The sequence below is a fragment of the Sceloporus occidentalis genome, unplaced genomic scaffold, assembly GCF_023333645.1.
Source record: "Sceloporus occidentalis isolate IW3139 unplaced genomic scaffold, rSceOcc1.0.p SCAF_29, whole genome shotgun sequence".
In the NCBI taxonomy this organism is placed as follows: Eukaryota; Metazoa; Chordata; class Lepidosauria; order Squamata; family Phrynosomatidae; genus Sceloporus; species Sceloporus occidentalis.
This window is the reverse complement of record NW_028317009.1, coordinates 11,955,346-11,968,716: the sequence shown is the minus strand read 5'-3', so window position 1 is coordinate 11,968,716 and position 13,371 is coordinate 11,955,346. Positions and strand designations below refer to the sequence as shown.

General features: G+C 48.4%; 1 pseudogene; it reads right to left on the bottom strand.

The window, feature by feature from the left end:
• LOC149299391 (ryanodine receptor 3-like) overlaps nucleotides 1-10,335 on the bottom strand; it is a 32,610-nt pseudogene extending 22,275 nt beyond the window's left edge.
• Between the last annotated feature and the right edge of the window lie 3,036 nt (nucleotides 10,336-13,371).

The window sequence follows — 13,371 nt, the reverse complement described above, 5'->3', positions numbered from 1 at the left end:
ATCTACCCTAACTCTCCCTCCCTCCCTATTATCCACCCCCCTCCCTCTTTGCACTTACCTTTCAGCAGTCCTGCGGCGAGTCTCCCTGCTCTGCCGCGGTGCGCACTGCTTTACCGCTGAGAGCCCGAAATGACGTCATTTTCCAGCACTCGGCATTACAAGCCGGCAACGAGCTAGAGGGCTCGCAGAGGAGAGAGATGGGCAAAAACCACTCGGCGCACCTCTCTCTCCTCCACTTAAACAAACAAAAACAATCATAAATAATGCGCTTGGGGCCTCTTCAAAATTGCCGCCCTGCCCAATTGACCCGCTCTGTTCCACGGTAGGGCAAGCCCTGAGGATGACCCCAAGGCATCGGGCCTGATTAGTAGGAGACATAGTCGTGTTGTTAATTTTTAGACACAATTCAGGTAGTGGAGGGGACACGGAAAGAGGGAAGATAACGAGTTCACTTTTAGAAAGATTACTTTTCAGGTAGCGTTGTGACATCCATGAAGAAATAGCAGACAAGCAATTGGTAACACGAGACATGAGAGATGTCGAGAGATCGGGAGAAGACAGGTAAGTCTGCATATCGATGATACTAGAGGCCAAATGACTCGATTGCTTTGCCAAGAGATGAAATATAAAGAAAAAACAGCAGAGGGCCAAGGACTGAACCTTGAGAGTGGAAGGGCCGATGATGTCTCGCCAGAGAAGCTGACAGATATGAGGAGACCCAGGAGAGAGAGCTGCATCTCAAATGCCTATAGAACCAAGCTGGTGATCAACAGTATCAACATTTGACTGGATCTAAATTCAAACTAAATACACTTTGCTAGCATTCCCAGCATTTGGAATCGATGGCCGTGCTTTACAGAAGGCCGTCAATGCTTTGCCCGCGAGGCGGGAGAACATACCCGGACGGCGTCCGGCATCAAACCTCGCATGGGACTCTAGTACGAGGAGCTGTGCGCGCCGTGATCATTACCGCCTGATCTGCGGCGATTATCGGGAATCCTTTGCAGACAGCTTGTACATGTTACGACTTCACACTTATGGCACGCACGTTACGGCTATTCGCGAGCACGCCTGGCTTAGGCGGTCGGAACTGCAAAACGACTCGTGCTTCATGCAGCCGTCTGAGTAATACGAGCGTGTGTGTTTGTTTGTTGGTTTGCTAGGGGCTCCGGCTCGCTCGGACCTCCTGTCGTGTTTTCTAGGGCCGAATTAGAATTAGGTAAAAGGAGATCAATCGCCAACGTGGCTGCCACAAACATCTTGTTTTACACTCACTTGTTTTCCATTATGCGTAACAGAAGACAAAATGGTTCTCAGGGTCTGGAATCCCATCGCAATGTCCAGGAGATGAGCGGCAAAGAAGAAATTGTTGGAGTGCCCGAGGATAGACATGGCCGTGCACCGGGCGAGATCAACGAAAGACTGAAAGAAATGTTTGGTGTCAAACAAACCCATTGCTTTTGCAGTTGGCAACTCAACTCGTGTAACCCTCCCCCCCACCCCCCACCAGTTTCAATACATACGTTGTCTGTGAAGACGACTCCGAGCTTCCAGATGGGAGACTTCATATCGATGGAGCTCAACCTGCACGAGACAGTCTGCTGTTATTCAGAGAGACGAGACAGAAAACGTGAGGCGTCTGTGGCCCTCGAGTACTGAATTGAACATCTTTCCCTGTAAGTAAGTTACCCGCCTGGAGATAGCTCGGTATTTTCCCATTTGGGTTCTATGCCAGGCCTGTCCCTTAGTCCCATGAAATGAAGGCAGCGGGTCTCCCAGTGAGAGACTGCAGAAAGTATGGATTTCTCGGCACTAAATGCAAAATACGACGCAAGCAACCGTACGATTACCTCCACTTATCCGGCCCTGTCCTCTCGAATGCGTTACAAATACAGCTGCAGAACGAGCGATGTGTCCTGCGTACGGACATAGGATTAATATCCCTGCTAACTTTGACATACATTGCGGCGGCCAAGGAAGACTCCTTTATCCTCCGCCGAGATCTTGGACTTTACATTTTATGGAGATTTCTTTCACAAAGTCACCTCGAGGTCAATACTATGCAAACGCTGTAACCGCGCCTGATCCCTGCAAATTACGAAGACGCGCCAGCCTTTGTACCGCATTCGGCACGCGTCGTCCGTGCCCGCCTTCCGCGCTTACCCTTCAAACGAACGGATATTGTCTTTCAGATTGTTTGATAGTGATAATAATAATAGTGATCGGGCGCTAAATATTGTATAATTAAATAATCATATACAAATATTGTTTATATATATATATATATACATATACATATATATTAAAATTAAAAAGTTAATTTTTGATATTGATACATGATTCTGACACAACAAATGGAGATTGGAAAATCAATATAAGTATTGTTTGTTTTAATTTATTTACCGTATTTGCTCGATTATAAGACGACCCCCCCCCCCCCCCCCCCGAAATCAAAATATTAATTTAGGAGAAAAAAAAGAGCCTGAATATAAGAAAACCCTATAGGAAAGGTTTTACTAGTAAATATTAATTCATGTAAACTAGTTTTTCATATTTAATAAAAGCTATGATTGAGAAAAATATATTTTGTTTTAGTTCCTTTTATTTGCCAACCTGCCCCCCCCCCCCTAGGTATGCACATCTGCCCCCAGGCTTGCCACACTGCCCCCATATGCCCCTCTGCCCCATGATATGCCTTTTAACCCCCTATATGCCACTCTAAAAGGCATATCATGGGGCAGAGTGGCATATAGGGGGTATACATAGATAGATAGATCTAACAACAACCAATAAACAGCTAGTGCCTGTAATAATGGAACGTACCGCTCCCTTCAGGAGCGTCGGTGTTGCGCCTTTATTCTTACCATTGCTTTGGCCTCATCTTCCGGTCTCTACTGTTTCTCTACTCTTTCTTGCTGGAACCGAAGATCCCGAAGACCGAAAACTCAAACTGCACATCCACTAAACGTCGCAACCGGAACAGGAGAACCTCCAGAAGAGCGCTTCAAGCGGGAAAAATGGAAAGATATACGGTGAAACGGGCCCGAAAGCAGACGTCAGGTTATATACAACAGTACAGATGCACGATCAGACAACATATAAAGATCAAATAATAACACACACCGAAATAAAGGCAATAATCATCTCGCCACATGATGGAAAACACAAATCCCCCTCGAAAAAACAAGGGTACGGGAGGGAGGGAATAATACTCGCTTTTTTTATTTAATTTAATAAAATCAAGACTTTACGTCATGTAATAGTAAAATCTGGTAATTTGGTTAAGACACGGAGGCTTCATATTATGCTGGTTCAAAGCTCATGAACTGCACGTAAAGCCAAGTGCTGAACGGGTCGAAAATAGACATTACGGAATGTAGACTCAGATGACCAGTCGGCCACCTTCGTGATATCCTCCAAGCGACACCCTAAGGAGGAAGCTTTAGAAGCCATAGCACCTCAGACAGAATGAGGCGCAAAAACGGTCAACATCGATAGCCGCCTGGGCTGGTAGCCACGTGACCCAGCGAGCAAGAGAAACAGTAGAGACCGGAAGATGAGGCCAAGGCAATGGTAAGAATAAAGGCGCAACACCGACGCTCCTGAAGGGAGCAGTACGTTCCTCATAAGCACGGAGGCACCGCACCGGACAAAGCCGGGGCCGATCGGGGAAAAGCCGGATCAAAAACCAATGAAATAGAAGTCTGGGTACGGCGAGAAATACATAGCAAACCGCACACCCTCCGGTACAAAAGAAGGAGCGGTAAAACCCAAAGCTCCGACATCAGAAAACCGTTTGCAAGATATCAGACAAAGTAAGGTGACCAATTTAGCCGACAACTGCTTCAAAGAGAAGTCCTCATTAGGACCCCCACCGATCCAAGAAATCCAAGACCAAATTGACATCCCAGAAGCAAGCATAGCGCAAAGCAGGAGGGCGAGAAAAACAAATACCCTTAAGAAGTCGACAGACAAGAGGATGACGACCAATGGGAACACCCTCGAAAAACACATGGCCAGGCAAAATGGCCGATCTATATACGTTGGCTGTACGATAAGCTTTCCCTTCTTCAAACAGCATAGTAAAGAACTCGAGGACCAGATACGGGATCCGCGTGCCTTCCCATGCACCACTTAGACCAGGAATCCCACGCAGAGCGAGAAGCTCTTGGGGTACCAGGCGCCCAGGCATTCGCCATAAGACGGAGAGTCGATTGCGGAACTCCAGGGAAAGACCATGGTCCCCGGAAAGCAGCCAAACCATCAAACAAAGTGTGCCCCGAACACACCAAACCGTGCAAGTTCCCCTCCGGACGGTCCGGGAGCATCCGAGGCATGTCCACGGACATCTCAAACAAACCGAGGGAACCGCGCTCGAGACTGCCAAAACGGGGTGATCAATCCGAGATGCGTCCCCTGGGCTCCGGAGCTGGAGAAGGGTTCTGGCAATCGTATTGAATGGCGGGAAGGCATAACGCCTGCCCTGGGACCAATCTCGGAGAAAGGCATCCGTAGCTAGGGCGTCCGGATCCGGTCTCCAACTGATGAACCGAGGCAGCTGAGCGACCCCAAAGGTCGTTTATCCGATAGAACGCATCCGGATGAAGACGCCAATCGCTCGCACCTCAGAGATATCTGGAGTTCCAATCTGCCGTGGTATCGGGAGAGGCCGGGAATATCTCCGGCCCACTAAAGAGATGTCGTTGCGAAGGCAATAGGTCCAAAAATCCCGTGCCAGGACTGCCAAGGCTCTCGATGGTTGATGTAACGAACCGCTGTGATGTTGTCCATCCCGGGCAGGATAGAACAATCAAAGCTTGATTGGGAGATAGATAGGCTGCGAACCGCCAACAAAGCCGCCAGCAATTCCAAGATTCGTCTGGAGACCATCGCCCACCTGTAGAGACGTTCCCGCAGCGCGCGCCCCAACCGCGTAAGCTTGCGTCTGACTCTATGATCCAGTCCGGTACTGCTCCGCATATCGCTCTCCCGTTCCACGCTTCCATATGCAGAAGCCACCACGTCAATTCCTCCTTGGCCTCCGCATCCAGAGCTATCTTGGTCTCGAAAGAGAGGCCTTGCCTCAGATGAGCCGTCTTCACTCGTCGTAGCGCTCTGCAATGTAGCGGCCCTGGGAGGATGGCCTGAATGGAAGAGGAGAGAAGTCCCAAGCATGCGAGCTAGATGGCGCAGAGAAATCAGTGGGAAAACGTAGAATCCTCCAAATCTCTTTCTGGACAGCCACGACCTTCAGAAGAGGGAGATGTAACGTCTGTAGAACCGCATGGACACGAAATCCCAGGAACTCGATGGATTGAGAAGGATCCAGGATGGATTTCTCCCAATTGATTAGAAAGCCCAGGTTTTGTAGTAAGGATACCGTCCAACCGAGATGAATCTCGAGAAGTGCCTCTGACCGAGACACGACGAGGACATCGTCGGGGTAGATGATGAGACGCACACACCCCCGACTTCGTAGGAACGATACCACCGGTTTTAGAACCTCGGTAAAACACCATGGGGCGGATGATAGGCCGAACAGGAGGGCAAGTGAACCTCCGCCTCTTCCCGTGCCGTGCGAACTGAAGATAATCCCTGTCCTCGAGGGCTATGGGAATTGAAAAACAAGCATCCTTGACGTCCAACTTGACCATCCAATCGAAGACAATGGATACCTTCCATCTTGAAGTGATGATACACTAGGAAGGAATTCACCGCCTTTCTTTGGAATCTCCTGAATGGCCCCTTTTGCCATCATTTCTGCCACCTCCGCAGTGATCATTTCTTGATCTTTTGCTGGAAACACGAAAGGTCTCGCGGGAGCCACCTGAAAAGGAATGGTTACCCATTCCAAACGATAAGCCCGTACAGTTTCGAGCACCCAAAACATCTCGAGTCCCAACATGCCAAACCGGAGCTAAAGGCTGAAACCAGGTACTCACCGTAGGGTCTCTTGCCAGGAAAAGTTCCTCTGGAATCGCGACACTGCCATGGTCGCCCTCTGGAAGGGAAGAACGGAGTAGACTTGGGTTCCGCATATGCCGCTCTACTGGTGAAGGAGCCTCGATGCTGGCGGAATGACCCGCGAAATCCACGGCCGGACAGACGGCCCCTCCAAAAACCTTAGGCGTAAAAACACGCTTCATTGAGCTCTGTGACCCCAGATTCTTAATAAAAGAATCACCAAACAACAGGCCTTTGGCCGAGGGGCCAGGTTCATTATCAGCCATGTTGACCAGCTTAGGCTCAATCTTGAGGAGGACGGCCTTCCTCCGTTCAATAGCTAGGGAGGAATTAGCGTTCCCCGCAAGGCAGATCAAACGCTGAATCCACCCTAAAGCAGTCTCAAAATCTAGAGGTTGATCGCTCAATTGAACGGCCTCCAACAACTCGTATCATTTGGTGACAGGACCCAGTGAACCCAAAACTCTGTCTTGGCAATTCTTTAGAGAAAATTCAAGACCCTTCCTGGATTTCCACCCAGTCTTGCCCAGAAACCAAACACACAATCTGTGGCTCTACCTCAGGAGTCTTACAAACCCCCATCGGGAACTAGCGGCCGTGGACGTTCGGCTCTCAAGTTGTTCCTGGCCTCCTTAGATAAAGGAGTCCTAACACGAGACGCCACATAATTGGCGATATGTACAGGGGGCTCCCACTCCGCAGAACGACGATGACGGAGATCAGCTAGATCAAATAGTGGCAAACCTAGAGGATCCAGAAGAGGACCCTGAAACTGTACACCTTTAACACCCGAGGCCTGTTTACTATCGGTCACTTTAGGAAGTGCATCCAGAATTTTAGGGGAAACATCAGACCCATCCGAGTCCGCACCCTCCACAGGATCCTTCTAGGAATCCATAGATTGAACATCCTCACCATCGCTGGCCTCTGATTCAGAGGACTCAACTAGGGCACGCGCCCTTTTCCATTTCCTGACCGATTTAGCCCGATCAGAGTGCATACGCGCCATCTGCGACCAGTCTGGGGACCGTCCGCAATAACAGGGGGAACCCTGACGTCATGCAGCGAGGGAGATAAACGCTTGGTTTTAGCAGAGGCCTTCCGCCCTGCTGACCTAGATTCGGAATGACCGGCGGTACTAACTCCAGGCTGAACCAGGCCGGGACCTTGAGCCTGAGCAACAGACTGTGAAATGGACGATGACATAGCCCCCACAGCTTGAACTAAAGCTTGATTGATAGACCTGGACATAGTAATGTCCATCATTAATTGGAATTCCTCAGAGGAAACCAAAATTATCATCCCTAACTAAATCTCTAGCAGGGACAGAAGAGGGGAAACATTAGCCCCAGCAGCGAGATCATTACCAAAATTCTGCATGACCAGCAGTAAGAAATATTAATACCTGCAAGGAACAATTAAGGGTGAAATAACCCTTAAAAGGAACAGAAAAAAACAGAGTAGAGGCAGAGCAGAAAACACAAGAACCGCTGTGACCAAAAAACCGCGAAAACGCCCATAAAAATGGCCGCCGCGTACAGAGAAAAAAACGGTTACGACCGGCAATAATGAGGACACCTAAAACGAGCCGCAAAGGACCCGCCGTAAGACAAAAAAGATGGCCGCCGCATGCGCGGCCGCCTCAGAGGCCGCAAAAACAACAAGGGCGCGACGGTATAGAAGAGAACCCCACAAACGGGTAGAAAGCAGCATCAGCACCTCCAGAGAGACGCCGGTAAGTGAAACACGGGCAAATAAGGCAAAATGAACACACAGAAGAGGGATAAATACACAACAATCCCCACAGAACGGAAAAAATACAGATAGAGAGAGAAAAAAAATATCTAGAGAAAATAAGACATAGAAATAATATGTACTGAAATATACTAAAAGACACAAAACAAGGAGCTGAAAAGAAAGCAAGGAAATATCCAAAACAATATAAGGAGAACAAATATCCAGTACAATATACGGAGAGCAAATAATTGGACTTAGCTGTCTGAGGGAGCAGCAAAGAAAGAGGAGCATTATGGGAATAGGCGTGATGTTATTACAGGCACTAGCTGCTTATTGGTTGTTATTTGTTTTCCTTGTTTTAGATCTCTTTGCTGCTGTTGGGAATAAAGGAAGAGAACAGCATAATACGAAGCCTCCGTGTCTTAAGAAAATCACAAAAACCCTCCCCCACCCCCTTACCTGAACTGCAGATCTCTCACTCGCAGACTTCTGCGGGGGGCCCGGCTGTGCGAGCGACTTCTCTGGCCCCACCCCCCAGAGGAAGGAGGGGGGAGGCAGCGTTATGTGAGGACTGTGCTAGCTTCCTGTTCTCCTGCTGCTAATAGCAGAGGCGCTGCTCGCGACCAAAGCCCAGTAAGCAGCATGGCAACCTAATCGAGGTCTGATTAGAAGACGACGTCGATTATAAGACGAGTGGTCTTTTTCCAAGCATTTGCTCTGGAAAAAACCTCGTCTTAGAATCGAGCAAATACGGTATATTGCACATTATATTTACTGTCACTCTTACAATTATAGGCGCAACACTTTATTACATCTTTTCATATTGTTTGGCCTACAGATACCAATAATTTACGCACCATGACACGAGGGATCCTTCTTCGGGTTGGGTCTTTTCCACCGGGCTAAAATCGCGAGCGTTTCTCATACAGACCCAGAAGTGCAGCGATTCGCTCTGCCCCGTACAAGGCGCCATATTTGTTGATCACCTAAATAAGCAAACAAACAAAAGCTGCACACAACGCTTGTTGACTTTTCAAGGTCCTCCTTAAGGTGAACACATCAGATTTGGAATGGATCACTGTTATGGTTTGCTAGGGCTGCAACTATATCGCCCATAAACAGGAGAGAATTTCAAGGGGAGCAGCTTAGGGGGTTCGAGGAAACATTGGCTATATCTCGGCAGATTTACTACTGTCGCCTTTGTAAACAACTTGGAAACTCGGGAAACAGGTTGTCCTTGGCTGGTGTCAGTAATGGACTGTGCTGTCCATACGAGAGCCCAATGCGTACAGGGGAAAGCGGCGAGGAGCTGCTGCGTCAAAGAGACGATAAAAGCCGGTCTGGGGAACGGCCACTGAAACGTTGGTCTTCAAAGAAACTTCGCACAGGAAAAGAACGTCACAAAACATTCTATTCCTGCCACACTGTGACCGACGACCAGAGAAACATTAAAGAGACCGTATTCTAGCGAGGGCTTCGCCTTGTAGAACAACAGCATGAAGTTAATGGCAAAAGCAACAAACAGGGCCAGAAATCTGAGATTGCAGAAAGGCCGGGCCAGGTAGTTCGGAAATAAAGAATAAAGGGTCAGACATGACGTTTCTGGCGTTCTATTGTACGCGCCGGAATTAACCGCCTGCGATATATATTTGATTACTAAACCGTAGCAGATCACACGAAATCGGACATACGTGGCTTTATGGGGGCAATTGGAATAGTACGAGACATATATGTTGGCCACGTCTACCCAAACTGGGCTGCTAATCACAAATACCAATGAAATGTAATGGGAGAAATGGGCCGTCGTCTGGATTAGGCAGGGGGTCACAAAGCGAGGGGCTCTGTCTTCTGAGGATCGGTAGTCGTGGAGCTCAGATAAAGCTCAGAGGCAGATGTTCCGCTGGGCTCGTCTTTTCATTCTTTACTCTGAATCAGCTTTGGACGCTCAAAGCCACGCGGGCAAGACTCGCAAGACGCATTTCTACATTTTAGATAGTAAACGTTATGGTCGGGGTAAGGTCCCATCATTCGACACCAGGACCAACGTTTGCAATCTTGTTTCCTCTAAATGAATGGCAACTAGAAACGGGCTCATGAAAGTGCCCTGTACGGAAGAAGACAAACGCTAAAGCGTCACCTGAGATAAAGGAGGCGTTTCGGCTTCCGTGCAGGAATTGATCGGAAATGAATCTGAAAACGTCACGTGAGCTTGAGGTGGGGGGGGGGACGGATAAAAGTCCCCGGATGTGTAGACTATTATTGAACATCACGACAGTTTTGGCTTGGCCTGAGCCAGCAGGGAACTCGCCGGGACAGATTCTTACGACGCAGACGTTGGATTTGAACCTTTAGTGAAACTGTGCAAAGTCACTCTTTGAAGTTGATAAAAAGGCTTGGTAGCCGGGACCCATCCAAGCGCAAAGCACAGCGTGTAGGCACTTGCTGTGATGTTGGAGCCCCATTTAGAGGGTTGTCAGTGGTGGGCAAAGCCTGAGTTACACCTCAAAATAATGCTTCATTAACGCTCAGAATTTTAGGAATGGACTACACAAAAGTGAAGCACAACAAAGAACCAGGCCCAGCTGGCAGTTGTCTCGCCTGATGAAGAATATTCTCAGAATCTCTTACCAGCATCTCAGTTTGCTAGATCTCCAAGCCGGCCAGGAAGTTGGCCATTCATGCTTCCGGCTCCTCTTTCTTCTGGCTGCGTCTTCTCTTCTCAATTTGACCCTCCTTGCTTTCAAGGAATTCAGACTCTTCCTCTGCCTTAGCTTTGTCCTTTTTCTCGCCGTCTTCCATGCTGAGAAAATAATTGGACGATTAGGTGCTGATGGACAGAGTACAATGGCTTTGGCTAACAGGTGGACCCAAGCTGGTCAAACACATTACTACCTATTGTAGTCATCCGTGCCAAGGCGTCGTTAAGTCGCGCAAAACGTAATACAGGCAGAAGTGCCGATATAATTCAGAGACCGGATAGCCAACAGATGGCTTCCCAGGCGTTAGTGAAGCAGATGTCCCACTATTACACGTCGTGCCAGCGTTACACGGTATAATATTGTTCTGCGCCTCAATACAACAGATTGAAAAGCCTTCCTGTTCCGGCTTTTCATTAACGTGTTAAGGACGCTCAAAAGCGATAAAGCTAAATGGATTCATTGCAAGAATTATGCTTTTTACAGAATCTAAGTATAATCTGACTTAGACTGTAAGCTCCTCAGGCCAGGGACCTCCTTCCCCAGTGTACCCCAGTGTACTTGGCCACAGAATCCACTACATAACGGCACCTGGCCCGTATTGCGCTCTTAACTAAAAAGTGCTGCGTTGCTTATTTTCCATCAGCTCTTTCTGTTCCTGGAAGTACTCTGGGAGACGGATGCTTTGATAGCAAGTTCATGAAGTTCAAAGCGTGTTGGTCCGTTTAATGTAATTCTCCTTTATCTAATTCGTAATCAGCATTCAGAGCAAACAACAGAAACGCACTCAGCCTTCTCGGATTCGGCCTTCAGGTCGTCCTCTTGCTCTTTGGCAATTTCTGCTGCCCGCAATCACAAGGTAGGGACTTCTTCACTAGAGACAGATCGGCGCCGTTACATTTCCACACAAACTATTCAATTAGCATTGCTGCCGGCCCATCTTCAACATCTCTGACTAGCGTTGGCCGGGGCTCGAGGATTTTCCCACCAAATCTAAGCTGGAGAAGGATTGTGAGATACCTAAGCACTGGTGTGCACAGATATGCCACATCACGTGGGGACATTATATACACATATACCTATACATATACATGGCCACACGCATATATATAAACACAATAACCTTCAAATTACACCCAAACCCAACATGTGACTATTTGAACACCGTTTTATTACTTGGGATTATGTTCCTGATGAAATAGTTGTTGGGAATGTAGAGAAAAGATTGGTGGAAAGACGTGTCAACGATGACAACGGGGAAAGGGGAACAGCGCAGGAACCGAGGATCAAACGATACACCCGCAAACGAGGATATAGAGAAGGAGCTCACAGACGTAAACACAAACACTCAAAGAATCTAAGAGAACGACACAGAACGACGCGGAGATCTGTATTCCACAATTATTCTATTTCACAAACACGAGTAACGCACAAACACTCGGCTGTTCCCACATCCCAAGTGACGTCGTGCTAATCGGGCGAGGGATTCCCGCCTCAGACCTTGGCGGCTAACGAGGGACTCTGCGATGGGGCAGCCGGCATGTAACTGACTGCTAATTAACATCCCGCGGAACGAGCTAATGAGCTCCTCTGGCTGCAGGGCAACTCTGCGACATATATTTCCACGCCGGGGGATTGTGGTGGGATTGGTGCGCTTTATCTGATGGAAACGCGTCCCTAAACGAGTGACACTAACAGCAGAGCCGTCTCTGTGACTCAGACCCAATGGCACGACGTATGAAAGGAATCATTAACCCCCCTTTCAAGAAAACCTCCCTGTACGCGGGTTACGGCGTTTCGGGCAAACGTCCCCGTATCATTCCTCGCTATCATACCAAGTACAATTGGGATAAACGTGTCTCCCGATTAAAACCGGCACGGCAAGGAATGGGTCGTTTCTCGTACACGGGATTCGTTATCATGGAAACGCAATCCGCACCGCACAGCCGGCTCCGCGTGCTCCTTAGTATGTTCAGTGTTATACCAAGCGGATTCCCCGGGGCTGCGTGGCCTGCCCTGATCCGACTCCCATTACGAGGTTCTGTATTCTATCAGATGAACTTCATACAGTGAAGGGGGGACACTCTAAATTTTCCTCCTCATCTAGAGGAACACGCGTGTGACTTGGAAATGACGTAACAGGGTAAGCGTTATATCTGCATTTCCATGGTAACAGGAGCCTACCATTAAAAATGTCAAACTCACAAATAACAGATTTTAAGAGACAAAATGTAGTGCCCCTCACTGAAGAACATCAGAAGTGATCTGGTCATGATAAATACAAGAAAAGCCAGTAAGAACCGAACCTCAGATCTAATTGATTTGCCAATCGTCCACCAGACAAGGATCCATGTCGGCATTTTACCTTTTACCCGATTAACTACTACAAGACTTTCCAATGCAGATTCCGGAGGGAGACGTGAATCCCATCGATCGAACTACCCAACAAAATCCCTGGGGGCCGATTACTCTGAGCCCCTCATAAAAGAGGAGACGCTGAAGGAATGACCTGCAGTGGACTAATGGGGCCGGAGTCAATGAACCTTATAAAGTTTTGCTGCCAAAAAAACACATGAGCACAGCCACGTGCCACGTTCCTACATGGACAGCAGCAGGGAAACCACAGGAGGGGGGGTAACAACCATCAACCTGCAACAAGAAGAAGCAAGCAGCAAGTAAGGCCACTGCAACCCTAGCAGCACCCCACACATACACCTAACTCTATCTATCTATCTATCTATCTATCTAGCTATCTGTCACTCCATTCCATGGAAGTGTCCTCGTTTTGGAAGAGGCATCTTTTGAAGTGGCGAGTTAAAACAGGAGTTAAACAACAGGAGGGCAACCACAGGAGGAGGGCACCCAGCAAGTAAGGCACCCAGCAACCCTAGCAGCATTCCCCCCACCCCACAACCCACACAGGTAAGCCTACACCCTCCGATACGTTCCCAATACCTGCGTGTCCGTCTCAACA